Source organism: Drosophila elegans, unplaced genomic scaffold, assembly GCF_018152505.1.
Source record: "Drosophila elegans isolate 14027-0461.03 unplaced genomic scaffold, ASM1815250v1 contig_149, whole genome shotgun sequence".
Classification (NCBI taxonomy): domain Eukaryota; kingdom Metazoa; phylum Arthropoda; class Insecta; order Diptera; family Drosophilidae; genus Drosophila; species Drosophila elegans.
In genome coordinates, this window is record NW_024545513.1 from 5,412,480 (window position 1) to 5,440,134 (window position 27,655).

General features: G+C 34.0%; 1 protein-coding gene across 1 annotated transcript in view; it reads right to left on the reverse strand.

Moving 5' to 3' along the window:
* The window catches only part of LOC108136243 (irregular chiasm C-roughest protein), a 43,466-nt gene extending 20,743 nt beyond the window's left edge, over window positions 1–22,723 (reverse strand). The window contains exon 1 of the mRNA XM_017257283.2: window positions 21,988–22,723. The gene's annotated coding sequence lies outside the window, so the exon portion shown is untranslated. The remainder of the gene's footprint in view (window positions 1–21,987) is intronic.
* Window positions 22,724–27,655: the final 4,932 nt, after the last annotated feature.

Here is a 27,655-nt window from a genome sequence, read left to right on the forward strand (position 1 = left end):
CTCCATTTCATTTGCTTCTAATATTTAAAGAAATTCTTGTTACGTTGTTTCTTTGAAAGAATTTTATGTGATATTGTACTTTTATTTATTTAAGGCGAATGTTTTTGCACTTATTGATTTATTTTATTTAAGTCTTAAGAAATTCCTATTATATAAATCGAATCAAAGCGAACCAAAACAAACTAAAATCTTTAAAAAAAATTATACTGTTTTTAATAAAAAAGTTGTATTTATGCAAATGTTTTTGGGCTTATAAGGTACTATATACATACACTTAAATTGATGATTTCATATAAAGATGACTTTTAAAAAATGTTTTATTATTATATTTAATTTTATGTTGTAAGTCAACTGTTTCCTATCCGCACTGTACTTATTGTTTGGCTGTTTTCGAAATTTATGTGCCTTGATTCTTCACACATGCAAAAGCCTCTCACATCGCCACCACTACACTTTACATTTCAAACAGTTGGCAATTGCAGTACAACAACATAAACAAAAAAAAAAAAGAAAAAAAATCAAACAAAAAATATAAAAGAAATGGATGGAAAGAGGAAAAAGTACTTTTTCCATGTTGTAAATTTCATTTTAAAGTCGCAGCGCGAAAAGTTTGGCAGCTCGATGGACTCGGAAAAAAGAAAATCACTGCCCCCTTTTCTTTTTTATTTTTGCCCAGGACTTTTCCTTCATCTTACCCTTGATTTTTATGGCTTTGCTCTTTCTGTTTGAGCTTGAGTTTGGTTTGAGTGTGTGTGTGTGTGTGGTGTGTGTTTCGCCTCCCCTTTTTTTTTTTGAGTGCATATATGTTGAGTTTTGTTTCAACAATTTATTCAAATTGAGTTTCACCGACTGCCGGCCATAACTCAAAGCCAAGTTTCTCTGGCTGCGAAATAAATATTTTTCGCTTTGGTCCTTTCACTTTCACTCCCTCGAATTTCCTCTGATTTGCTCCCTGCATTTCCCACCCCTACACAACTTTCCTCAGCTTTTCTCTCGCTCTAAGCAGGTGTTGATGGCTCCATTTTGATGGAGCAGCAGCTAAGCGGAAGCCGCAAAAGTGCGTGAGTCATAAAAATAAATTCTAAGCCCAAGTCCACAAAAGCTGAAAAAACAAAACAAAATATATATATATATATAGAGTCAAAGCGGAAAAAATAAACAAGAGAGCATAAAAGAAAAGAAATGGCATGAACAAAAGGGAAAGTTTGTCAGGAACTTTGAATTATTCGCTTTTGGCAGTCAATCAGTGATGTTGGGAAACTTGAGAAGGTAAGGGGAATATTTTGGCTCAAAGTTAAGTTGTTTTTGGCCGGGCTTAAAGCCAATCTATTTAGGATAGGTCAGAGAAGAATAAACGACACAAATCGTAGGCAAATTGTGGGTAAAGTAACATTACCCTAAGGGAAATGATTGCTCATTGTTGACTAAATTAGATCATAAACATTTTTGGACATTTGAAGGTAAATAGACTTAATTAAGAACTCTTTAATGTAAAAATATATCTAATAAATCCATAAAGAGAAATATGAAAAACCAAAAAATATAAGACCACGTGTGTGTAATGCTTGCCTTCTGATCAAATATTGATACCACAAGTATGAATTTTATAAGGCATTTCTACGTCATTCCTTCTATCGCCCATTTCCATTTCCAACTGCTTTTTTCTACAAATTTCCTTCTTTTCCGCACTCTTGAATCCAGCCTGCTGGCTCATTTGTCACACGAACTCACATGGAGCCAGAGTCCTGAAAATAACTATAACCCTTGGCCAACTTACCCTCTTCAGCCCTCCCAAAAAAAAAAGAAAACATCAGACTTATCATTAGGACTTGACTGAAAAAATAACATTATAAGATGAAACGAATTTTAAAAAAATGTATCATCAAAATAATAATAACAGAAATTGGACTTGCTCACGAAAAAAATGGATACTATAATCATACAATCTTAAATAAAAAAAAAAATACTTAAGTGAAAATAAGTAAATTAAACAATTTATTTAATTTTTGAAGAATTTTGGGTAATTTTTAGAAGTTTTTATTTTGTTATGTTAATTTAAAGCGTATTTCCATGTAAATTTAATAAATTTTTTATAATACTTTTCTACTTAGGTGAAAATAAGTAAACTAAAAAATAGTAGCAAGATTTTTTGAAGTATTTTGGTTAATAACTAGTATATTTTATTTTGTATTCCTGTTTTAAAGCGTACTAGTTTGTAAATTTAATAAATGTTGGGCATCTTTTATAATAGTTTCTATCTTTTTGGGGCTCTTTTGTCCTATTTTTTTCTCAGTGTCCTTGAACAGACGTAGACTCCAGCTGAGATCTGAACTGAAGTTGCACTTCAGTGCTAAGAGTTAAGAGTTAAGAATCGGTGGCGGAGCAGGAAGAACACGTCCTGGGCTCAGCTGGGATAGCGATTCTTTCACATCACGTGCAGGCCCAGCAGACTGGGGCGGGGCTGTCGTGGGTTAAGAGTGGGCGGGGCCATAAAACGTGGCCAAGACTACCGCCGAACAAAAGGAAAAATTCCTCACCGTTTTTAGACGGTTTTTTTTTTGTTGTTGGTGCCCGTAAACGTATCAATGCGATTTATGCAGGAATTCTAAAACCTTCAGCATTTCCCCTTTGTAACTCTCGTACATGCATGAGTCGCTGCAGCAAAATGTCGCGATAAAAACGAGAAGAAACCGGGCCAAAAAAAAATCACATATTTGTATATATATATATATATATATATATATATACATTAAATAGAAAAACCCCACAGAAAAATGTATTTGTAGTAGAAATACCCTGGGTTGACTTTTTAATCCGTGACAGAAGTCAATTTGTAGAATCGGTAGGAGTTTTTATATAATAAATAATATAAATTAAAAATCCCAAACAATAAATATAAAAATCTTATCTCATGGTACAATAAATATATATATGGGTATTAAATTATATATCCATTCAGTATGGCATTTACCTTTGCAAACTCTTTGAAAGGGTATAAAATAAGGTTGAAGTAAAGTGATGGACAAAATCACCCAAGAAAATGCAAAATAAATTGGCAGCTACCTTTGGCATGCCCAGGCTTTTCCCCAACCCATTTTCCTCATTTCCCTCATTTTTTCCTGCCTTTCCGCCGCTTTGCTGTTGCATATTTCAATGCCGCAGGGCAGCAAAAAGAAGAAAAATCCAGAGGAAAGAGAAAAATCTGCGACAATTTTGTCTCATTGTCGCTTGTCTCTGGCTGAGCCACAGAAATTCTTGGCAACATTTTGGGCCCTGTTTCTATTTTCTTGGCCCGTTTCTTGGCTCCTTTTTTTGCTTGTCTTATTTGACTACAAACAAAAATTCTTCTCAATTGCCAGCAAGCCATTAATCAAAGAGGCGTGATTAAAGGCAGGCAAATTTCTGGAATCGCCGCTCGGAAAAGCCATGAAAAAAAACGCGGCTTGCTGTATTCAAATTGGGCAGAAAACAATTTTGAATAATTATGACAATTTGAAAAGTTTTCGATTGCTGTTGACTTGGCGCAATGAAAAGTTGTTGGCAGGCTGGCCTCATAATTAATCACTTAATTAATTGAATAAAACCAAACAGAAGTGTTGAAGTAAATAATTCAACCCCAGGCAATGAACAAATTGGTGGGGAAAGGTCAAGGAAAACAAGAAAATGGCTGATGAACATGGGATACCAAGTCTTCAATATAAACACAATTGAATTGTCAATCAAAAATGGAAATGAAAAAAAAATAATACAATTTCCAATTTTTAAGTTTAATTTAAAAACTTGTAAAAACAAGAAAAACAATTTAGGAAACTGTTATTTTTAAGAATAATACAAAAATTTTGATTACTAAGCTAATATAATATAAGTTTTTACATTTGTTTAAACTTAGTCTATAAAATTCGTACATTTGTTATGTGATAGTGTTTAAATTTAAGCTAATTTCAACTGATTGACATAATAAATTACTGGCATTCCGTTTTATTTGCTTTATTTAAATTTATAATTTGCCAGCTAATGAAATTATTTGGAGCCTTAGGCTTCCCAAATATTTGCCACTGACTATTGCCAAATTAATAAGAGGAAAATTTTCTATAAATTATTTATCGCCAGAGGAAAAGCGTCTGTACAAAATGGCCGACAAGGTCACGCGTATTTCCACCCATACCCTTTATATATTTATTTTTTTTTGATTTGGCCCTCAATTTGGCAATCAATTTGGATTTGGAGTTCGATTTTCGTTTTGTTTGTTGTTCGCTTTCGGGCCGCCGATTATAATCAATTGCCACGCCCACTTAATTAAATGGCCCCCCGACTAATAGGCACTTGACAACGGAATGGGTTAAGAGTTCGCCGGGGGGCGATTGTGGGTTAAGGTGGGCGACAGTGGGCGATTGGCTGGTGGTGACCTGTTTGAGGACTCGATTCCAATGCATTTACTGGCAGATAAGCCGCTTAGCCTACCTCAACATTCGGCGGACACAGTCAAGGCCAGCGCATTAGTGCCATTCGAGTGGCACCGGAACTAATTTGCAATAAAATCTCGGTCAAATTTTTATCTCTGTGATGTACATTTTACAAAGAGATTGCTGTCTTTTTATTCAATAAATAAAAACACTTTAAAGATTAAAAAAAAAAAGTTGTCATTGAAACCTGATGATAACGATTAAATTAATACCAAATACAAAATACAGGCGTCACACTACAGTTTTTCGGTATAAAAATTAAGCTTAAAAGTATATAGGTTATATTATTTAGTATTGAACGAATTTTTATACTTTAATACTGTCTATAATTTATTTTCAAAACTAAATAATTTCATTTTATCATTAACATTTTTTGTTTTAGTTTTCTTTTTGTTAATTAATACTTTTACATAATATAATTAATATTAATAATCAAATATTAATAATTAGCTTAATCTTTGAGAATGTAATACTATAGAGAAAATGTTCCCTAATATTTCTTTATATTATTCCTCTGTCTTCTTTTTCTTTTCAGCTGGTTTTTCTTTCTTCGTTTTTTAGCTGTAGGATTTTTCTAGTCAATGCCTCGTCGTTTTTCCCTCTTTTCCCGTCTCAGTTTTCCCCATTTCCACTTCTGTTTTACCGAGCTTTGTTCTCTGCAGCCGCTTTTCCTACTTCTTCTTGTTATTATTTGCGGTTTGATGGGCAAAAACTTTTTGCCGTCTCTTTCCCTCGGCTTATACCTGTCTCTTTCCGTTTCACCTGTAATTTTTGCAACTTTCAATTAGGAAGGCATTAAGCCAGAAAGTGCTTCATTGGGATGCTGGGAAATGGAAATGGAAAGGGGTTTTCCATGGCCAAAATGAAAAGCTGTCGCAGGGAAAAATATAAAAAATGTTGAAGAAAGCAGGGAAAAAAATTCAGACAGCTAAAATTGTTCTACTCGAAATGAATTTGACTGAAGATGGCACAAGGAAAAAAAACAAGGGGGTTGAGGTTTTTGGTGTATATATAACTATATATTCTATCCCTAGTTGTTGGATTTTGCAAGGTATTTTTTCCGTGCTTTACTTTTTTGCGGTGGGCGTGGCTTGTTTTTAATTAAAAATGAATTCACCTCTTGCCGCACCTGTCTTCGAAACAAACTAAAAAATTATTTAGGGGAAAAAATAAATTGGAAAATAGAAGGAAAACTTGCGGAAAAAGTGAATAAATTTAATGGGGAAGAATGGAAATTTTATTTCGAGACTCTTGCATGTTATATTCGTTTTTAATTAAAATAAAATTCGCTATAACTTTGTTCAAATAGCATTGTTTCTGTTATCTTACACTATAAGTTTTGTAAAATTTACTTTACCAACGCTAATGCCATAAACTTAAATTTAATCAGCAAGTTGTTTTCTCTTTTCTCATAAAATTGCACATTTCCCCCTTCCTGCGAAAATAACTTAATTACCAAAGTACCAAAATACACTCACTTATCCAGTTTACGCAACCCATTGAAAGTACTCGAAATCCCTGTTTGTCAACTCACCTGAAAATAGAGAAAAAAATGGTAAACAGGTTGAAAATCAATGTTTATAACGATTTTGTCAGCAATATTTTTTCTTTAGCTTATTTTTATTTTATTTTTCGTATGTATTTTCTGTTCTGGTATACCATACATTTATTTGCTTAACAGAAAGAGCCGAAAAGGAAAATATAGAATGGTAAACACAACAACATCAAAGCAATTGACAAGCTCCAATTACAACAACAAAATTGATTTAATTTGCATTTCTCGCCAATTGCAGATACACAAAATGAACAAAAGAACCATTTTTTCGGCAACAAAAAAAAAAAAACTATAAAATACAAAAAAGATATATATGCCCATAAATAAACACAAGTGAAATATTTCGAAAAATCTAGTGGAAAGACAAAGGGGAAAATATTGAGTAAATAAAATTGACAATAGAGAAAACAAAAATGTAGTGGCCAAAAATGAAAGGTTTGGTTTGTTATTGGCCGATTTTTCGCATAGCCCAATTATCCAATATTCTCGGTTTCTCGTACCAGGGGTGCCGAAAGGGGGGCGTCAGTGGGCGTGTCGTGCCTGATTTGACCTCGTTGTGTGCGGGCAAAGTTCGCGGCAATAAGCGAAAAACTGATTACACTGCCACCGGCAGTAAACGCAATTGAAATTGATAGAGGCCACCGGCCATGGGTGTAGTTTAAAGGGGGGCACTCAGTACTATATGTGTATATCTTTGCCTCGGAGATGGAAGATAGGAGGAACGGCAGACGAGGCCGCAAAATCGTGGAAAACTGTTCAATTTTTGCGGCATACAAATGCTGGCCATACATTTTTGTCTGTCTGGTGGGTATTTAAATTTGAATTCCTCGCTGTGGAGATTTTCGAGTCTTAGTAGGTAGCTTTTGGTGTAAAACATCCAAATACTCGAGCTCTTACATTGCTTTTCTGATTTATAAGATTTTCGAAGTTTAGAAATTCAATAACAATTTAAATTAATTAAAATTGATGTATCTCAAGTAATGTTAAGAGACTGCAATATTAAAACTATTAAGAGTTAAATTATATATTTAACATCGTTTATTCTGATTTTTGACTATTAATTGGTATTGACTCAGCATTACACATTTGTAAAATGGATTTTCTTTTCTTTATATACTAAAATTATTTGAGTATATATATATAAACACATTTCTCATTAAGTACGTTATCGACTGCTTAGATGGTATCGCTAATCGATTAGTCCGAAAATCGAGAGTCGAAATACACCCTTGCTTTAATTACTGCGTATTCAATAATCGCATTTGTTAGGCTCGATTCATGGCTTAAAAGGACATTTCGCCATTGTGCTTTAATTGCCCGATGATGCATACGCAGACACGCACACTTTCACTAATGTCCAACACATTAACAACTCACAAGCACACACAGGTGCAAAGCATATATATATATATATATACATATATATGTATGTATAGATGAGCTGTGAATTATTACACGACACCGGGCCCATCTAATTAATAACAAATTTTTAATCGCACAACGATAGCCGGGCATTAGCTGCCACTCCCACCTTTGGCACTGCCCCCTTTTCATAACCACCACCCCCTCGTTATGTCACAGATTATTATTGTTATTGTTATTAGCGCTTGGGAATTTATGTGCAAAAATTTATTTGCTGCGTCGGCACTCAAATTGAGCATAATTTTTCATTTAAGTGGAAATTAATATTTTTACGCCCTAATGCCAGGGACACGCCCCCATATATATTTTCATCTTGTATTTCCCCTTCTTTTGCTAATTATGTCACGTCGTTTCGTTTTTGTTTTTGTTTTTGTTTTTGTTTTCGAAGGGACGAAAGAAAAAACAATATTTGCGAAGTCGATTTTGATAAATATATTAATGTGCCAAGCAAAAGGCTCTTTTTCTTCCTCTTCCTCTGCTTCTTCTTCGTCTTCCTTTATATTAAATATTAATTTTGATAGATATACTTATATATCTCGATGGGGGAAGGCATTAAAGGAAATGGCGGAATTTGTAGCACACTTTTCGGGCTGATTAGAGGATATTGAACAGGAAATTGAATGGGAATTCGACGGCATTCGTCGTTCCTGCTGTTGGTCAGGTAAATGAATTTAAAAGGGGGCGAAGTGCTGAAAACTCGGCAGTGAATTTTCACAGATTTCAGAGGAATGTTGAAAGTGAAAATTGAAGATTTGTGAAATTATTTGGGACACATTTTCTAAGGAATGTGTTTGTGGAATTTAATGAATAAACTTTCTTTGGTTGCGCAGGTAGTTGAATTTATGGTATTTTTGAAGAAAAGAACTAGAAAAACAATGTTAAAATATAATAGTACATTTAATTTTATTTAGTTTTAAATACTTGTAATAAACAATACTTTCACATGTTTTAAGAAATAGGAAACCAGTTACCATTAAAGTTTACTTTACAAATTACTAAGTGAGCCTAAGGTATATGAACTTTTAAAAGCTGATTAAAAATGATTTATTATTCTATTTATGTAGGAAAATATTTGTTGAACCTTAAAGAAGACACAAATATTTTATATTTTTGATAACTTTTTGTTTAGTGTTGTATCTTTCATGAGTAAATTTAACTTATCGAAGACTGTGCCATGGAAGAAGTTTGATTAAACCAAATATTTTGTGGTCTCGAGAACTCGAGTGCTGGGCAGCATATGGTTATTCGTGCCACGCCTCCTTGTATCTCTAGATTTTTCCTCCCTTTTTCCATGACGACTTTCCCCAAAACACATAGCTCATTGCTCATTGCCAGGGAGAGGCATAAATTTTCCTAAAAGAGAGACCAGCAATGTTGCTCTATTTGTCAGCTCGTGAAACAATCATAACACCCCCCTTTGGAAGCCCCTAGGAATCCCCTTTTGTCCCGGCTCTGCTCTTGGGTTGCAATGTTTTCTACACTTGCATGTAACAAGCCGACTCCCCATTTCGTCCTTTGGAGCCTTGCTCCTGCCCAGTTGCATACATTTGTCATGCTATTTGGCCAGGACATTGGCACACAGAGAGAAATAAATTCTGTATCCAGTAGTTTTCCATTCGTTTTTCTAACGTTTTCTAATAAGCTTAAATTCTGAAAAACTTAATCATCGAAATCGTGGAAAATGTATTAAACATATATATTTTTTTATTACTTGTAAGTTCCCCAGTTATATTTTTGTATAATTTATATTTCTAATTGAAAAGCATGTGTTTAACTTCAAATCTTTTATGTTTTATAATATTGTATTATTTTACCTAACTTTTCACCTGATAAAAACTTAAGTTTCATTGAAATTTTAAGTTATTTCAAATAGATATAGTTATGTTAAATATTGGGAAAAAAAGTTATTTAAAATATTCATATTTTATAGTATTTTAAATTGATATTGTTTTTGTTTGTTTAGTTTTTCCCAGTGCATCCTCACAGTGCCCCCTTTTAGCCTGCTGTGTGTCTGTGTGAAAAATTCATTGAATCATATGACAAGACAGAAAACGCATTGCCTTTCTTTTGGGGCAAAAACAGTGGGAAGGGGGGCTTGGTAAGGGGTTTGGTAATGATAACCAGGCCTAGAACAGATAGCAGCGCAAACATTTCAGCTTACCAGACCGGCCACGCCCTCTTCGCCCCTTTTCCCCAGCCTGTGTTTTGTGCATTACGTTCGGAAGGGTACGGGGTGCCATTGAAATATTGCGTATACGCAGTGGGGCACGGGCGAAATGTTGGGTAAATGGTTGAAAATCAGGGAGGCCATGCGAGGTATCGGTATGGCAAACTAACGATGCCCCAGCCACGACTTTAAACATCCATATCAGTTGCAGCTGGAAAAGCGACCAGAGAAACGCAGTCACCAAAAATATAGTGAGTAGTGAGGGTGGGGAAAATGGAAACTAGAAAATAGAAAATAGCAGGGTGGTAAATATAGAAAGGGGCCGGAGATAGTTTTGAATTTCATGAGTCCTTCGGGAGGCGGAGGCGGCGCACTAATGGCTTCAGTCTGCTCTACTTTCGCAAAAATTATAATTATTAATGAGCTTTCAGATATGTGGGCGAATTTGGAATTTGCTTCGTTTCCCACAAGGAAAATCAATGGGAAATTTGGTAAGCAATTGTGCAATTAGCAAAACATTTACATTCAAACGTTATGTCGGTAAAATTTCTAAGCTTTTAGGTAATTCTCAGAAACTATAAACTTCTCTTAATTGATCAAGAAATTGAATTTAATTGAAATTAGAAAAAAGGGAGTACAAAAATGCAATTCCAGACAGGAGGGTAAATCTTTATACCCAAAAAATCAACATTATTTGTCAAAATTTTTCCCCAACTTTGTGACGACCTTCCAAGCGACTTTAATTTGAATAATCTACAAAATGCCACAATAGCAGCTCCCACACACATGTCAAAATCAAAAGTATCGGCTCGGCGTATTTAACTTTTCCAGCTTGGCAGCTTTGAAGTGGAATCAACCGCAGACAAAGACGCCCACCGACAAACACACAAGTTATCTTTTGATTAGCCAAGTTAAGACGAGGGCAACAATATCAAAAACCAGGGCGACGGAAACTACGGTAACTGCAGAGGGCAAAATCAAAATCAAATGCCGAAAAACATCAAACGATGTGCCAGTAACACCTGTAAAATTTGACAACAAATGTTCCACTTGAAAGGCTTTAAAAGGCTGCAAGTATGTACAGTTGTTTTCGAAAAACTAGTACTTAAGATGTCTTAAATTCTTACAATCTCAAAATTTAAAACGTTTTATAGTTCTAACTAATTAATTTATAAAGAGCAGAGGATGTCTATGTGCATTTAGTGTTTGGGCCATCTTATAGTTTATAATATTGTAATATTTAAAATTTAACTTTAACTAAAACAAAATAAGGTTTTCCAAATTGTATATTCGCTTGTATCAAACATTTTGTACATTATTTTAGTTCACCCTCGTGCTCTGAACATAGCTGTATGAGAATGTTTGGTTAGTTTCATTGTTTGTAAGCTATTCCCTGGATTTTTCTCTTCAGCGATTGCCACAGCAACACAAAAAATTTTCGCACGCATTTAAACAATTTTTTTAAGCAGGCAGCAACATCTACTGCAGAAACAAAGAAGACGAGTCCGGGCGTCAATAATACGCACTTTGTTTCCACCTCCCGACATTCCACCCATATTTTTTTGTAGCCTACTTTTAGGAGGACAAGCCAAATAAAAAGAAAGTCGGTAAAAGAGACACTGTAAGAAAAATAGGGTGCATTAAATCGGAAATAAAAAAAGATTTTTAAATATTATAATTCCAAACTTAGAAGCTTTATTTTATGAAAATTTAAAATTTGGCTAATTATAGTGATTATATATATTGTTTTTTTATAATTGAAAGCCAAAGTTTATTTTATTTAATTATTATTTATTATTGGCTTCTTTAAGTAAAGTGATTAGGGATGTCTAAGTTTTGCTTTAACAAATTCGAAAACATCCTAATATCTTAAAGTGTAACGTCTAATTGAAGTCATAAAATTTGCTTTCAGTGGAGAATAAAAAAATCAACATTTCGCGACATGGTACGCTGATAAAAATGACAATTGATGGGCGTACGTGGGCTCATTGGGGCATGGGCAATTGCTGAGTTATGTTTTATGACAAATGGGATGCTGGGGCGTAGTCCGGAGGGGGTGGTCCCCAACACGCCCACCAATTGCCACAAATGCAGAGATTTTGTGCCAGGAACGAAGAGATAGCAGAGGCAAAAGTAAAAATAAATGGTAAATTAAGCTTTAAGTAAAGGTGGACACAAGGCAAACTTGATGTTCAATTCAATTTAATGTTCAAAAAGTATATATACTTAATACACTTAAAGTCTAAGGAATGATAAACAAGTTTTTCGTTGACTTTAAATATTTTGTTAGCTCATCAGAATATTCTCCTTACACATTTCTATATTTTGCTAATAGCTTGTATACATTGTGAGATGTTTTGCTCGTCTAATCCTGATCCATTTTGGTTTGGGTCAAGAGGAAATTCGCCCAATCAGCATTTTCCGCCTTGTGAAAAGATGTGAAAACACTTCTTCTCCCCCTCTTAATTTTCCTTATATTCTTCGTTTTTTGTTTTTTTTTTTTGCTGTTTTTTTTTTAGCCTTTTCGATTGCCTGAAATTTTTGATTTGCTTACGTTTTTATTTGGCATGGCAATTTTTGTGTTGTCTTTTTATCGTGCATTTTGTATTCCGCTTGTCATTCATATTCGAGTGTTTTTTTTCGGCGCTTGTTGTTGTCACTTTTGCTGTGGCAAGCGGTACGTGTCCTGCTTAACTAATCAGATATACCCACTCGCACATTGGCACGCCCAGGAGACAAAGCCGAAAAAAAGGAAAAAGGAGGGGCCTTGCGATATGGAATAAAATGAATTTCAGTTACTGTGCACAGACAAAAATGGCATTCAAATCGTCCATCGATATTTGGTACTTTAAAATTTGGAAAAAAGGTTTTAAAATGACTTTAGAAAGAGCATTTGAAAAAGCTTTCAACATTATTAAATATTGCTATCAAAAATATATATTATAATAACTGATACTTGTTATAATAATAATGTGTACATTATAGAATAAAAAATACATTTGCAAGTTCTTGATACACAAGGTTAATATGTGTGATATTTCCGGAAAAGAACCGAAACTTCTTTAAGAAAATTTAATTTAATTCAATTTTAAAAATAACTTTCATAATAAAAAAATATATCTGCATGTTTTTCAGACACATGCCTAGAGAAAAAGTACCAAAACTTTTTAAAGAAATTTAATTATATTATAACTTAAAAAAACTTTTGTGATTGGAAATCATTTGGAAATCAACCGATATAAGTGCAATTATATATGACTACAAAACGATTTTTTTCATATGAAACAAAAATTTTTACATGTAAAAACGACATTGTTTCAAGTATTGGTTTCACTTATTCTTAATAGGATTGTACATTTTTCCCGATAGTTCAAACTTTTTCCTTTTAATTTTTTTTCTTTTTCTGTTTTTTTTTTTCTGTGTGCGGTGGCTGGTGACGGTGCATCTGTGCTCAATTGTGCGGATTGTCAATCGCATGCAATTTAAATAAATTGAGTGTTTTATTGGGTTTTCAATTTGATGCCCACCGCAAAGAATTTCTCCGCTTTTCTCCCATTGTTCGTATTAATCATCGTCGATTGTACGGCGGCGGTTTTTCGATGGTTTGGCAATCGCAATAAACCGAAGTTAGAATATTTTTCGGTGCGCAAAAATAATCAGCATGCGGTGTATAGTACACGCTTATGGCATGGCTTGCAATTAATACCCGCCCGTTGAAAATCAATTTTTTTTCTGTCGGCAATTCGAAAATTTGGCAAATACTGCAGGGCAAGCAATTAGGGGAAGGTGTTGAGGGATTGCTAATCGACTCAATTGTGGTCAAATCAAATCGGAATACGAATCAATTAATTTCCAACGGTGTGGGTAATTCCAATATGCACTTGTCTGTTTTGTTACAATTTACAAATATGTTTCAAATAATAGTTGAGGGTATTCTTCTCTATTTTTTTGTATTTTTTTTTTATGTTTGAAATAATTCATATCTTCAAATATATGTTACTACTTTTTAGGAGTTATTTAAGGCTACTAAATATTTAAATTAAACAAATCTCATTTTAAGCAATTTTTATTTTCTGATACTTTTTCAAAGACATTTCTAAAAGCCAGTGTGTTTTTTCCTAAAGTTCAATATGTTTGTACAGCTAAACTCGTTTTTCTGCCACGCCCTCTCATTATCGTTTGCCCATTTTTGTGTTGCCTTTAGTTGTTGCCATTTTTTTGTCATCATTTTGTGGCAGTGAAATGTGTTCAACATAAATAAATATACAAATTCATTAAAACGAAACATCAGAGCGAATTAAAAGAAAGAGATAGTGAGTGTTGACACAGTGCGACTGTAAAAATTGCAATTGTATTTAATTTTGCTAGCAACAACAAATAATGTAAACAAAAAAGTTCTTGCGTTTTTTGTTGCATATAATTCGGAGTAAATAAATGTTTTCACAAATTTGTTAGTGCGGGTTGCCTTAATATTTTACACGAGTGCCCAGACGGCCATAAAAAGTTCATAGTATCATTATAAATTTTTAACAATTGTGACAATTGTTGTTGCCAGGACAACGCACATCCCATTGTGTCCTGCATCCTGTTTCACGTCTCTACACAGCTGCAATTTTCACACGCTTGTTTGGGTTTAACAAAAGCAGCGGTGCCAGAAAAAAATATAAAAATAAAAAACATAATCATCATCATCGTTACAGCCAAAGCAGGAAAAAAAAATCATATTAAATCTGTTTATCTCCAGTTAAAACATGAATTTAAGTTGACATTTGCTGGGCATACAGTGAAAATTAGTAAAGCTCATTATCAAATGAAAAGTCATTTTCAAATGAAACAAATACGAAAACAAATAGTTCTAAAACGAAAATGAAAATGGGCACAATTTTAAAGACATTTAATCTACGAAGGCATCCTTAGTTTAAGAAAAGTACTCTTTCAGCTGCATAATTTCGGTGCGCCAAATGTTTGCCATCTTCGATTTTTCTACCCACACTCGATGACCCCATGAACTTTTGTATATCCTTTCACGAAAAACCCTTGCAAATGTATACACATCTTTTTATATATTTTTTCTTGCGAGCTGAGCAAAAATAAATAAAATTCGAGTTATAAACAAAGGCAAAAATAGAGAGGGTAAGTTCGAAGGACTACGATGCAAAGAATTGATGCAGAATTCGAATAATTTTATGGCATATTTAAGTGTCTGCATAATTTGCTCTCCAAATGCCTCTGTCCGTCTCTTTCTTCTCCAGCATAGCCATCTCTTTCTAGAGATGAGCACGTGATGGGATTACGAAATGCCGAAACGCATGCGAATAGACCGAATTTCCATGAATATCCGAGACATTTGAAGTTCTTGGCTTCTATCTATTGCATAACAAACAGCTTCTTCGAGTTGTTTTTTAATCGGGATTGGCGGTCCATGTCTTCGTTTATTTTATTTTTATTAAAACTTGTGATATGGTGCGGTTATAAGTACTTATACTTAAAACGGCAACTTCAAAACGAAATAGAAAGTAAAAATAGCAGCACAATTGATTAATGATTATTGTTTTTATATATTTATTTGGTTTTAAATTATGCACATCAAAACTAAATTTCTTTTTAAGTCAAGTTGTCAATATTTTTTAATTTCTGCAATTTTGACACTCAGTTTTCCAAATAAATGGCCAAGAATTTCCGTGTTTTTTGACCCATCTCTATTTTTGCGGTTGGCTTTGCTGTGCAGTTTTGAGGCCCCCCATTTCCCATTTTCCCATTTCATTTTCCATTTCTATGCCTGTGGGTTTTCCACAGTGTGTGTGTGGGTGTGTGTGTGTCGGTGTGCACATGACATGAAGCACAAAAGGTTCAACTGACTGTAAAACGCTTAAATTGATTTAAATGCAAAGTCGACCCGAGAGTCCGAGTTCGAGTCGAAAAATGAATGAATGAGCGAATGAATGAATGAGTGGAGTAAGTGATTGGATAGGCAACGGGTTGCCCCTCGCACCATTTGCCTTTTTTTTGACCATTTCCCAGCTTTTGACTGGCCCTTGAGGCCATTTCCTTTTTAGCCCCTTAACTTACTTTAATCAAAAGTGCCAAGGAAGCGCCAAAAGTGGCATACCATCATTTTCGCCAAGTGTATGGACAGCTGTGGACATAATCATAATCTTAAAAAGTTCTTTAAAAAAAATTTGAGCTCAATGGATTTTCTAATGTTTAATGGCGAATTCGAAATATGTGTAAACTAATTTTGTTTTACATTTTTTTTTTTTAAATGGAAATTTTATACTTACAAAAAATGCTAAGCTTGGTCAAAAACATAATTTGTTGCAAATCAACTGAGGCTAATTTATTCTTTTCAATAAGAATATTTGATATCTGTAAATACTAGATACCATAATTTTGTATCCAACTGTATGTGTGCAAAACTTTTGGCCGCAAAACATGGCGATGGAAATAAAAATAAGCAAAATGAAGATGGGGGAAAAGTTTGTTGGCTCTGCGTGAAGCTCAATGAGCTCAAAAATCTCTTTTTAATACTTGGGCATAACTAAATTAACAAAGCATAAGTACAAACTAAGCTGGTTTGTGTGTGTGCTTGTGTTCTTGTCTGCTCCTGAAGTTTGGCTTCATTTAACAATTTTAGGAAAATTTAATTTCGGCCAGCCTGCAAGCCAAAGCAATTTTCCAGCTACAAATGAGCAAGAATTTTGCAAAGTGGGAGGCATTTTGCAGCCTCTGTTTGTCTGGCATACAAACATATAAGTCATGCCTTCAAAATATGAGCTATGAGATACATTTATCTAGAAATATTTAAAAATTTAAATGAAGAGTTTTAAAACACTTTGTATTCACTTTTTAGCTATACGATTAAAGGTTTTTTCTAAATTATTAGTTTATCATAACCATTATTTAATGACTTATTATATATTTATATATTTTTTGTAATGCTTATTATTAAGATCATATTAAAAATGATTCCCTGACTGCGTTTCGACACTTTTGTGCTTTTGGCACCAGCAAACTAAAACGAAATGCGTTGCGCAATAAGATGGTCAGAGGACATGGCCAGGATGTCGGCAAATAAACGCTTGCAGGTTGTATAAAAATTGTGTATGCAAATGAAGGCAAACAGCAGAAACAGACAGCGGCAGCAGCAAAAGGAATAAAAAAAAGTTGAATTTTCTTTTTTTTTTTTGTTGTTGTGCTGCCCATTTTGTTTGCCTCTAATGTGGAGTGTGGAGGTGAAACGGACGGACAAGGGCAGGACTCACTTCCTGGACGGTGTGTCACTCTGCTTTAAGGATCCAGGACCAGGACCCTTCAGGGATAACGAAGGATGAGTGGCAAACTTCTTTTTGTGCCGGCCTTTTATTTTCTGTCTTGTATATACTATACAGTACATTCATTTATTTTTTTTCCTCCTTTTATTTTGCCCCTTGTTTTGTATTCCGTGACTCCTTCTCGTGACTGCGCCTATGAATTGAATTATTAAGCATGCTCTCTCGCTGCCAGATCATTCAAATGCAGAAAGCGCCGGCAGCGAGCTACGCGATTTTCTGCTCAAATGGAGGCACAAACTTTAGCCAAAAAAAAAATGCAAAAAAAAAAAACTTAACAAAATCGGGAAAGAAAACCCGGCAGGAAAAAGCCGGGAAACATTTTCACGGCGGTAAAGTAAAATGTAAATGCTCCCTGGCAAATAAATGAAAATTAACCAAAGTGAGACGGACTCAACTCAATCGCAGCTCAATTGGAGCTCCTCTTTTTTACGCCGTGAACTGGCTTAAATAATAATTAAGTAAAGTATGTAAGGATATTTTTTCAGACCTTTCGCAGAACTCGGCTGTATAAAAAAGTGGAAATACAATACAAAAATAAAAACATTGACGATTTTTTCAAGAGTGTCAGTAAGTTTTTAAAGGAATTTTTAAAATTTTTAAAAGCTTGCAGAAGGTTTTGCAGTTTTTATAGAAAAAGTTAGCAAAAATCCAGTGAAATGAATTTAGTTAATTTAAACACAGCAAGATAAACATAAAGGACTGCTTTATTCAATTAAAATCGATCGATTGCAAAAAAAAAATGCAAAGGCGGGAAAACTGCGAAAAAAATGGGTCGGCGAGTAAAGAAGGAAAACTGCAGTTTTGTCCACTTTAAAAACTTTCGAGTTGACCGAAAACTTTGCCCTTTTCTCGGCGATGCTGCATAGGCGTAGAAAAACAAGAGAAAGCCCAACCTAAATGTATACATAAAATAAAAATAAAAATTACAAACAAGGAAAAAACTTTTCTAATCTAAAAAAGCACAAAGGCAAACACCAGGCGTGGGCGGTGGTTGGTGCTTTGGTGGGTGGTGCGTTGGTGGGTGGTGGAGTGTAGGCCAAGTGCAAAATAAAATTATGGTATTAAATTTTCATGTCAATTACAAACGGCGACAGCCAACAAAAGCAAAAACATTGCAAGCAAAAAAAGAAGGCAAGAGCTGGAGGAAAAATGGCTGTTGGAGTGGGCGGAAAAGCCAAGAAGCTGGCCATAATAAATGGCTGCCCCCTCCCGGCGAATTTTCACACCCCCTTTGGCCACCCAATGAAAAGCAGGTGTCAAAAGCAAGTGGCGCACTTGCAATTACAACAAAAAGCAGCAGGAGCCGCAAAAAGGCACGCAAAAATTTAAATGAAAACCCAAGAAAATGCTGAAATTATGGCACACTTTTTGGAGCTGGGTAAAAAGCTAAGAAATTAAACGCATATTTTACTAGTTTTTGTAAGATTCTATAATTTTGATATTGCTAGAAACTTAATAATAAATTACTTACTTCAAGTTTTTATTTGTGTTTAATAGAGATTTATAACCATCATTAATCGACTATATTTTTGTTTATTCTTTTTAATAAACTCCTAGTTCTCTGTTTCAAGATGTATTTATTAAATTGTTTTGTGTATATACAAACCTTAAATATCATTAGCACTTTGCTTGCTTGTTTTGTAAATAAAGTCCAGAACAATTTTACAAATTAATTTTATTTACCTGCATAATTTGTCCTCTATGTAAATATTTTAATAAAATATTTGCCAAAGTAATTTATTTTAAATTCAGGAATTTTATTTTAACTTCAAGCTAGATTTAACTTTATTTATGCGTGAATGTTTGCCTTGTATAAATCCACTGTGAAAGTTGTTTTTAAGTAAATAAATGTCGAATAAATAGTGGCGCTTTTTACGCAAACTTTTTTGGATTAATACCCATCGATATTTTTTTGTTAACTTTATGAATTTAAATTTAAAAGGGTGATTCTCTTTGATTCCCAATTGCTGCTCACTTTGAGCAAAGTTTTTGCGCTAGTTTCTTGTTTATATATAAGCACCTATATACGTGGGTATTTTTCACTTTTTGCCTGGCTTCTTCCCGCTTTCCAAAGTAGGTAAAAAACTTTTCCGTTTCCTCTTCTCCATTTTGGCCACCTACTTTTGGCCAAAACCAAGAGCTTCCAGCATTTTTTCGCATTGCCGTTTATTTCCCTTTTATTTTGTTGGCCAATTTCCGGTAATTCAGTTTTATGCAGCAAACTTTTCTATTTTTTTCCGCTCCACTCCGCTTTTCGCATCGTATTTATAAATAAATATGTTCTTTTGCTTGTTTTTTTTTTGGCGGTGGGTGGTGGGTGTTTCTGGTACCCAAGGTCATTGAGATGTGTAAACTTTTGCCCATTTGCAGTTGGGCGAAGCAACAAATGATGATGAACATTTTTATGGGGCAGCACAGTGCGTTTCACGTCGTTAAATCACTGGCAAGGGATCAGAGTTGAGAAGTCTGTAAAGTTGTGTGCACTTTTACGGATTCCATTTGCCATGGCGAATATTCGCTGGATTTATTGTTCTACTTTTGAGTTTTGTTTTCCATTATTGGACTGTACTCTCCTCCATATGACATGCTTCTTGGCATTAAATTTTATTTTAAAGATTGACTAAGATATTATGTTTAAAATAATTTTAAAAGTTCACAGAGCAATTATTATTAATTAATTTTAACAAATGACTGAGATAATTGTCATAGATATTTTTATATGATTAATATTTCGACTTTAAGTTTTTAATTAATGTGGTTTTCTATTTAAATTAATATTTTAATAGCTTAAAAAAATTCCTGATAACATTTTTTTACTGTACTTTACATTTAATATTTCCACCGACTTTCAAATGTTTTAGATAATTTTCATTTTCACAGCATCACACTGCCACGCCCCCACCGCCCACACCCGCCCCCCAATTCGCCCCACTCTTAATTTGATTAGAAAAGTTTCGACTTCGAAAAAAAAAAAAATTTTATGACTTCAAGAACCCAAGGAAAAAATTTTAAACACCAGGAAAAAAAAACAACTACTAGAAGGAGAGAAATATTTTTGGTCTGGTTTGTTGAGGTTTTCCTCCCACATTTTGCCGAATTTTCCGCTATTACCCGTTCTTCTTCCTCAGTCGCTTTGTTGTGGTCTTCACTTGAAAAATTTGATTGGCAAACAAGACTTTTTGTTGCTGTTGGTTTCTGTCATTTTGGCAATTGGCTAAAAGTTAATGGAGTGGGAACTAGCGGGGGGTTTTTCACAGTCTTTCAAGTGAATCGCTCGCAAACTACAATTAAATTGTGAGAGAATCTGAACCAAATCAAATCCCAATCTGTCAGAAGTGAACCCACAAAATGTTTGTCTTCGTATATTTTCTTTCACTTTCAAGCTTGGCCTTGGGAATGGCTATCTGAACTCCATAAAAGTATCTACGAATTGTTCGGAAATCGTTGTGACTTGACAGATAAATATACATCTATTCCTAGACATGGGAATTTGTGGGAGTACAACAAAACCATAATGTGTAACCTTTAATGTTGTTTTAATTTTTTGCTTAAGTAATATTTATTAAAGGTTTATTTTATTTTTTTCTTTTATGGTTACAGCAATCCTATTGAATTATTGTAGTAATTGGAATATGTCTTATTGGGCTCCTACTTGAGTGCTTAAAAATATTTTATTCAACTGACTTTCGTTATAATTATTTGTCATTTCTTTTTATTATGTTTTTATTTGTTATTTGATTAAATGGAAAATGAAATGCAAGACATTCAAATTAATTGATTGTTCATATTTAATATAATCGTAGCCTTATTAGTTTCTTGTATGTTTTTAATATTTTCCCATTGGAAATGTTGTATATGCATTCCCAATTGAATATTTCCATTGTAGCCAATAAGCATACATGATCTTAATAGAAACCCAGTTGGATTTAAAAATACCTTTCTTAAGCAATAATAGTTTATCATTAATTTCAATTGACGAAAATGTGTTTAATGAAAAATTCAAGCCTCTAAGTACAGTGAATAGGAATATATATTAAAGTTTAGCCCACAGAAGCGAAAACATCAAAGTGAATTTGCTCAGTTGTGGAAGTCTGGCATTTTTGGTCATTCCATTAGCGAAGTCCGGAAGCAGAATACGACCTCTGAACCCGGCGAAAACCGCCCACCTACCTTTTTATTTATTTTTTTTCTGGTTTGCCCACATTTATGACGTGGGCGCCTCTCCTAATTGACTTGAAACATTTTCACAATGTACTAAATGCCGCCACCATAAACTCGTGTACAACCCAAAAAAAAAAGTTGCAAGTCATTTTGCATTGATTGATTGATTGGTGGATTGACTGATTGGCCTGGCTTGGATTTCACTTGCACTCAAGCAACAGCCCCTTAAATGCAAGACAAACAAAGAAAAGCTCGGGGGAAAATGGGGAAAATAAAGCATAGCATACTTAGCTGCATCAAGTATGAAGGAGAAACATTTTTTGGTCTTGAGTAAAAGTCCTTGAGCGAAGCTCAGACCTCTTAGCTCTTGCCAAACCTTTGGGCTTTTTTAAGTTTACCTTTTGAACATAAAGCAAACTTCTTTAAGTTTGTGTGTGATAGATAATATAAGGATATGGGAGTATAACTAATCGAAACTCAGTTATTTTTATTTTTAAATAAACTTTCAATATAAATTAGATTTATTGTAATCTAACCTTTGCAAACTAAGTTGTGACTCAGGTAATAAGTCAAAAATATTTTTTTCTGTTAATGTAGATTTACGATATCCTTAGTTAATTTTAACTTAAACAAAAAGTATAGGTTAATGACCCTTAAAAATTGTGAATAATTTTATAAGTCAAGTTTTGACTTATAATGTGATATGTGACACTGTAAATATTATCTTTTTAGGTGTTAACTTAAGTAAGCAAAGTAATTATGTAAAATCTACTTATGTGCATTCCAACACCAAGTAAACTGAATATAATATAATAAATTCCAAGAGCCGTATAAGTTAAAGTCTTGGCATATCACTTAAGTGCCACAACGGCCTTAAATGCGACTTACCATAAAGGAAAATGTTCAGGAAAAATGTGGAAAGTTGTTCACTGCTGTATTTTCTTTTTTTTATACTATTTCTTTCTTTTTGCGGTCCTGCGAGGTGTTTTGTTGTGGCCAAGTGGATATCGTGTTTGGCCTTGGAGGCGCTGCTCTCTTCCCTCCCCACAAAAAAAACGGGTTTATGTCGCCAACTTCTACTTCTATAAATTGCTTTTTTTTTAGTTGTATTTCGTATTTTTTTTAGTTGCAGGTGCAACTTGCCTCGGATGCTGAATGAATGGGTTGGATCTTTTTTTTTTTGCAGACCGGTTGCACAGGAAGTTGGCCAGCACACACAAAAACACAGGCACACACAATAACAGAAAAAAAAGTAATTTATTATTTCGTTATTAAGGAATATCTTTCAGATATTTAGTAGATTTATTTTGCATTTTATTTTGTATTTATTTAAAATTTAATATGGATTTTCTTGTGATTTATTCATGGTTTTTAGATGTATTTTATCAATTTTAGGAACAAACACAGATTGCACTTTCAAAAAATGAAGTTCGGAATATATTTTGGGTTGGTTATACTTCAGTTGTTTTTGATTTATTCTGGCTGCAGCATGGAGTTGTTGTGGTTTTTTATTTTTGTTTTTTGATTCGTTGTTGTTGTATTTGTTGTTGTTGTGTTTTTGTGATTTTTGTTGTTGTTGTTGCGAGCGACACGCAACCGAATTACACGACTGTCTGCTGACACGGCGGAACACGTACTAAAAACTTGTTATAGGAAAATCGCTCTTTGGCCGTCGCATTACCGCCTCTGCCGGCGTCGACGTCGACGCTGGAAGCGCTGTCGACGTTAACAGAGGCACGCGCATGCAAAAACAATGTTGGGAAAACTGTTCCCGTTTTGACGCCCCAACCCCCCTCCTCCACCACCCATCGGGGCAAAGTGTTCCCAAATAGTGGAGTTCGCGTGCCGTCCTGCTGCTAAAAATAAAATACCCGAGCGTTGCTCCCTCTCTGTCGCACTGCCTATGCCCCTCTCTCTCTAATGCATGGCTAGCATTTTGTACTAAATTTAAGCGAAGTGAAACGAAGGCAACTTCGTGCTTAAAAACCAGGTCGTCGTTGGCTGTCGGCTCGGTTCTTATGTTAACAGGATATAACAGTTCTGTTTTTCGGTACCATAACAGCACTGGCTTTTTTTGTTGTTTGGGTGGAGGTGCTATGGTATCCGAAGATATCGGGGGGCTTAAGTGATATTATAGCCCGGCATAAATTAGCCATCGGGTCCGACGCATTAAAATCTTGATTGGTGGCCGGCAGATGCAGTTCCCAAAAGAAGAAATAAGTAAGCGGAAGTGCCACACAAAAGTGACAGCAGCAACAGCATGCCCCACATCGAAATATATATATATATATACATATATAAATAAATACATGCATACATCAGACTTTAAAAATATAGTAATATTTGCTGGAATTAAAAAATATTATGATTGAAAGTTGACAAAATCACTAAATAGGAACATTTTACATTTTTAATTTCTGTTGAAAAAAAAAGGGTTAAACATATATTAATATTTTAAATAAAAATAAATATATTAAATATTTTAAATATATTGCTCAAAATAATAGAATAATTTAAAAAATCAAAATATTTTATAAGGTTTACCTAAATGTGTTGAATAATTTCGTATTTAGAAAATAGCGTTATATTCTGATATATATATTATTTCACAATTTATTTATAACATTAGTTATGTTAAAAATGGTTTAAAATGCCAAAAGGAGCACCACTATTATCTTGAACTTGGCTGTAAATGGATAGGTATAGCCATATATTGGAGAGGGCAGCCCCCGCGGGGGAAAAGTGTTGTATGGGAAGGCGAACTCTTGACATTGATAAGACAAACTGGCATAAAGAGTCCCACTGCCACTTCCACTTCCACCGGAGAATGGGTCACCCAAATGCTGGGAAAGCACAGTGGGTGTTGAAAAATTCTTATCTATCGAGTTTATTATTACAGCAAATTATACACTTCATTTAGGCCTCTATTACTCTTTCTCGATTCGGGCAAAATAGATCCTAAATAATGTGTATTGACTTACTATGTTTAGAATTTAAATTATATTAACATTCTTTGCATTTTATATTTAAACCTTTTTATTTATAATTGTTTATTTATGTCTGTATAAATTCTAAGAGATGACTTGATTTTTGGCAGCATCCGATTTGGTGCCACTGTTTTCCCTGCGGTCTCGTGACAAAGCACCTGAAAGCGTTTTCCTCGTTTTCCCCAGTTTTTCCAGTTCGAAGAACTATTGACAATTCACGCTGCCGGCATCTCGTTCTTTTATTGTTCCCTGCGATTGGGAATGGGGTTAAAAATTTAAATAAAATGCGCATGCAAAAAAGAAAGGGCAACAGAGAGGGGAAAGGGAGCAATGTGAAGAAGACACAACAGATGTTTACAACAAAGGCCAGGCCCATAATTAAAAGCTGGCCCAGAATGCAACTGAAAACTTTCCATACGCCCGCCCACGTACCGCCCACTTCTTGAACTGGCCCACAATAGTTTAATTATATATCACCTTTAAGATTTTTCTCTTAGTGGATAAAATAAACGATACAATGTAAAATCATACCACATCTTATTAAAATTAAAAATATATTAATTATTAATATTATATATTATTATATATTAATTATTTTATTAAAATTAAAAAAAAATATTAAAAACAATTAATGGCAAATTATAGTTTTTAACGAAGTCCCTAAAATTCTAAGATCAATATTTGAAACGCAAATTAACATTTATTTAAATCATTATTTTACTGAAAAGTGCTTGATGCCAAAAATTGGAACTTTTTAATGCTGTTTAAAGTTGAATCCTAAAAAATTAGCCCAATTTTTTTCAGTGCCCCAAGGCTTTTTCTCTTCGACAGTGCGAAATGTTTTTAAGCCGAAATTTACGAGTAACGCCTCCTAAAAAGAACTAAAAAAAATACATAGTCCAGAAGCTAAAAACAACAAAATGGGGGCGTCTTTTCGTGATTTTTCGGGCCCGGGATCTCGTTTCGCTTTTCATTTTTTTTCTTTCGATTTTGATTTCTGGGGGTTGTGACAGACGAATGTCAATAGAACGAGAAGGCCGATGGGCTGGGGCATCGCCGCATCTCACTCGCACAGCTCAGCAGCCGTCGTATGCCCATCAACAACAAATCAATGACGACGACACATGTTGGACATCCCAACTTGAAACCGAAAACTGGAAGTCGGAAGAGATAGTACAGAGTGGGGACGACACCAAGAAATCAGGGTGCACTGGCAAAAAAAAACTGTGAAATCTATTCTCCAACCATACCCAAACATTTAAAAAACTCAAAACTTTTATTATAACTTTTACGCTATATTGTTTAGGATCGGAATAATAAGCTAAAAATGCATTTATGTTAAATTTGTTATCTCTATATTTAAGTTATATTTTTTCTTTAAATTATATTTCCAAATTCTATCATTAAAACAATAATTCTGAAAAAAAGTTATATATCGTCATAGATAATTACATTTTTTTTTTTGCGATCCTTTTTATTACAGAGATCGTTTGATTATCTTAAGCAATTAAACTAGTTTTAAAAACAACAATTAGTTTCAAAATTAAGTTTAAAAGTTTATTGGGATTTCATTTAAAAAGTTAAATCTAAATTTACACCTAAAAAACAATTTTTAAAGTAGTACATAGTTTTTGTTAAATAATAATCAATACAAATAGTATATTTTAAACACATTTTCTTCTAGGGCAACATACAACAAACGAAATCGAAAATTGCTAATCTTAATCTTTGGAAATAATATTCCTAGATAAGCTTACTACTTCTATTGGGGGCATTAAAAACTTTTCTCTCAGTGTTTCGTAGGACAGCAACAATGCAAGCGTTTAAGCATTTGGAAGCAATTACCCCAGCAATGAAGCGTTGAATGAATGGGAATGTATGGCCAAGAACGGCAGATGAGGTAGTTGAGCGGAATGCCGAGGTGCGGACAGAGTGAGAGGGGCATATGGAGTCTTAAGCGGTGTGACAGGGAGGGCTCGACAGAGCGGGACACACGTGTCCATGTGGATCAGTTTGCTATACCCCCCTGCCCACTACCAATCCCTTACAAACGAATTTATGTACATTTTTGTGCATATTTCCTGGGATTTTGAATGCTCGTTTGGCGCTCGGTCGCTTCTTCCTCTTATTTATCGGGATTACTTACTTAGTGGAAACGACAAACGACTTTAGACAGAGAGGGGGCTAAAAGGAGCGAAAGAGACAGAGATGGAGACGGAAACACGAGACGTTTCAAATGCCAATGAGCCGCGGATAAACGAGATGCGGACTACAGTAGTTACAAAAAAATTAGTTCTTACAAATATAGAACATTTTAAACATTTTAAAGAATGCAAAAAAATGTGTAGAACTGTCTTACAGTTTAATCATATCGAAAAAGTGGAAAAAAGTAAACACTTTAATTAATATTAATAAAAATGTGTTAGTTAGTAAATTACAGCATTTTACCAATTTTGTTTTTATTAAATTAAATTAAATTAAATTAAAGCAAATCACACTTTTTTTTTTATTTTATGGTAAAATTGTGTGGCCAGAAATTCGTAAAAGATTTTTATAAACCTTTGGTAAAAAAGTCATCAATTTAAGCATATGTAGAATTACATACATTATGTGTTGTGAATACTAAATAGAAAAAAAGTTTTTACAAATATTTAAATTTGAATTGCTGAATTTAAATACACCTATATGTTTTTTTTTTTTTTCAAAAATCTCCTTTATTAAGTGATCACTGTAGTTGAGCCTCCGACTTTCGGTGCTGAAGTTGTTTCCGCATAATCGGGAGCGGAACAACGGAAGCTGCATGCAGAAAGAGAGGGGTATATGTGAACTGAAAGAGACAGAACTATGTGATCACCGCAAAGGAAAGGCTTTTTATGGGTGAAAGGAAGAGGGAAGTCTACTCTAATTGCTGCACTCCAGAAAATTCAAACGAGCATTTTTGACTTTGCATTTTAATCTTTCTTCCCTGGATTCTCCGCCCCCTTTAATGTCTCTTTGCTTTCTTCTCTTAGTATCTTATTTTCATTTTGGTTGCCCTTTTACGACGTTGTTGCTGCTTTTGTTTGTGTTCTGCCTCTTTAGTGTTGTTATGATTGCAGTTGTTCGAGGCGCTCTTGTTATTGTTATTCTGTGGCCGATGACAGCTGAAAATTGGAAGGAAGCGCCGCCTGAATTACAGTGGAATAAACGAGTAAAATATGGACTACAAAAATGTTATAAATAGCTTATAAAAACCGGTTATGTTTAGATACTGTTTGGTCATATTTAAATAATATTAAAAAATTTTACTATTTCTATTTTTGGAAAGTCAATTTATGTGGTGACAAAGTGCTATCTACTTTCGAGGTTAGATCCATGGTATTAACAATTTGGAAAAAAATATATTAAATGAGGAATTTTCACAATTCTTTTTATTTTTTTGGGCTAGCTTTGTCATTATGTATTTGTTTGTGAGCTTTTAAAACGGATATTCAGTGATTTAAATAAAACTTTTTTCTTTAAAAACATTTTGCAATTGTAAAGTGAATAACTGAAATGATTAATGTAATTTAAAATTACATAAGATATTT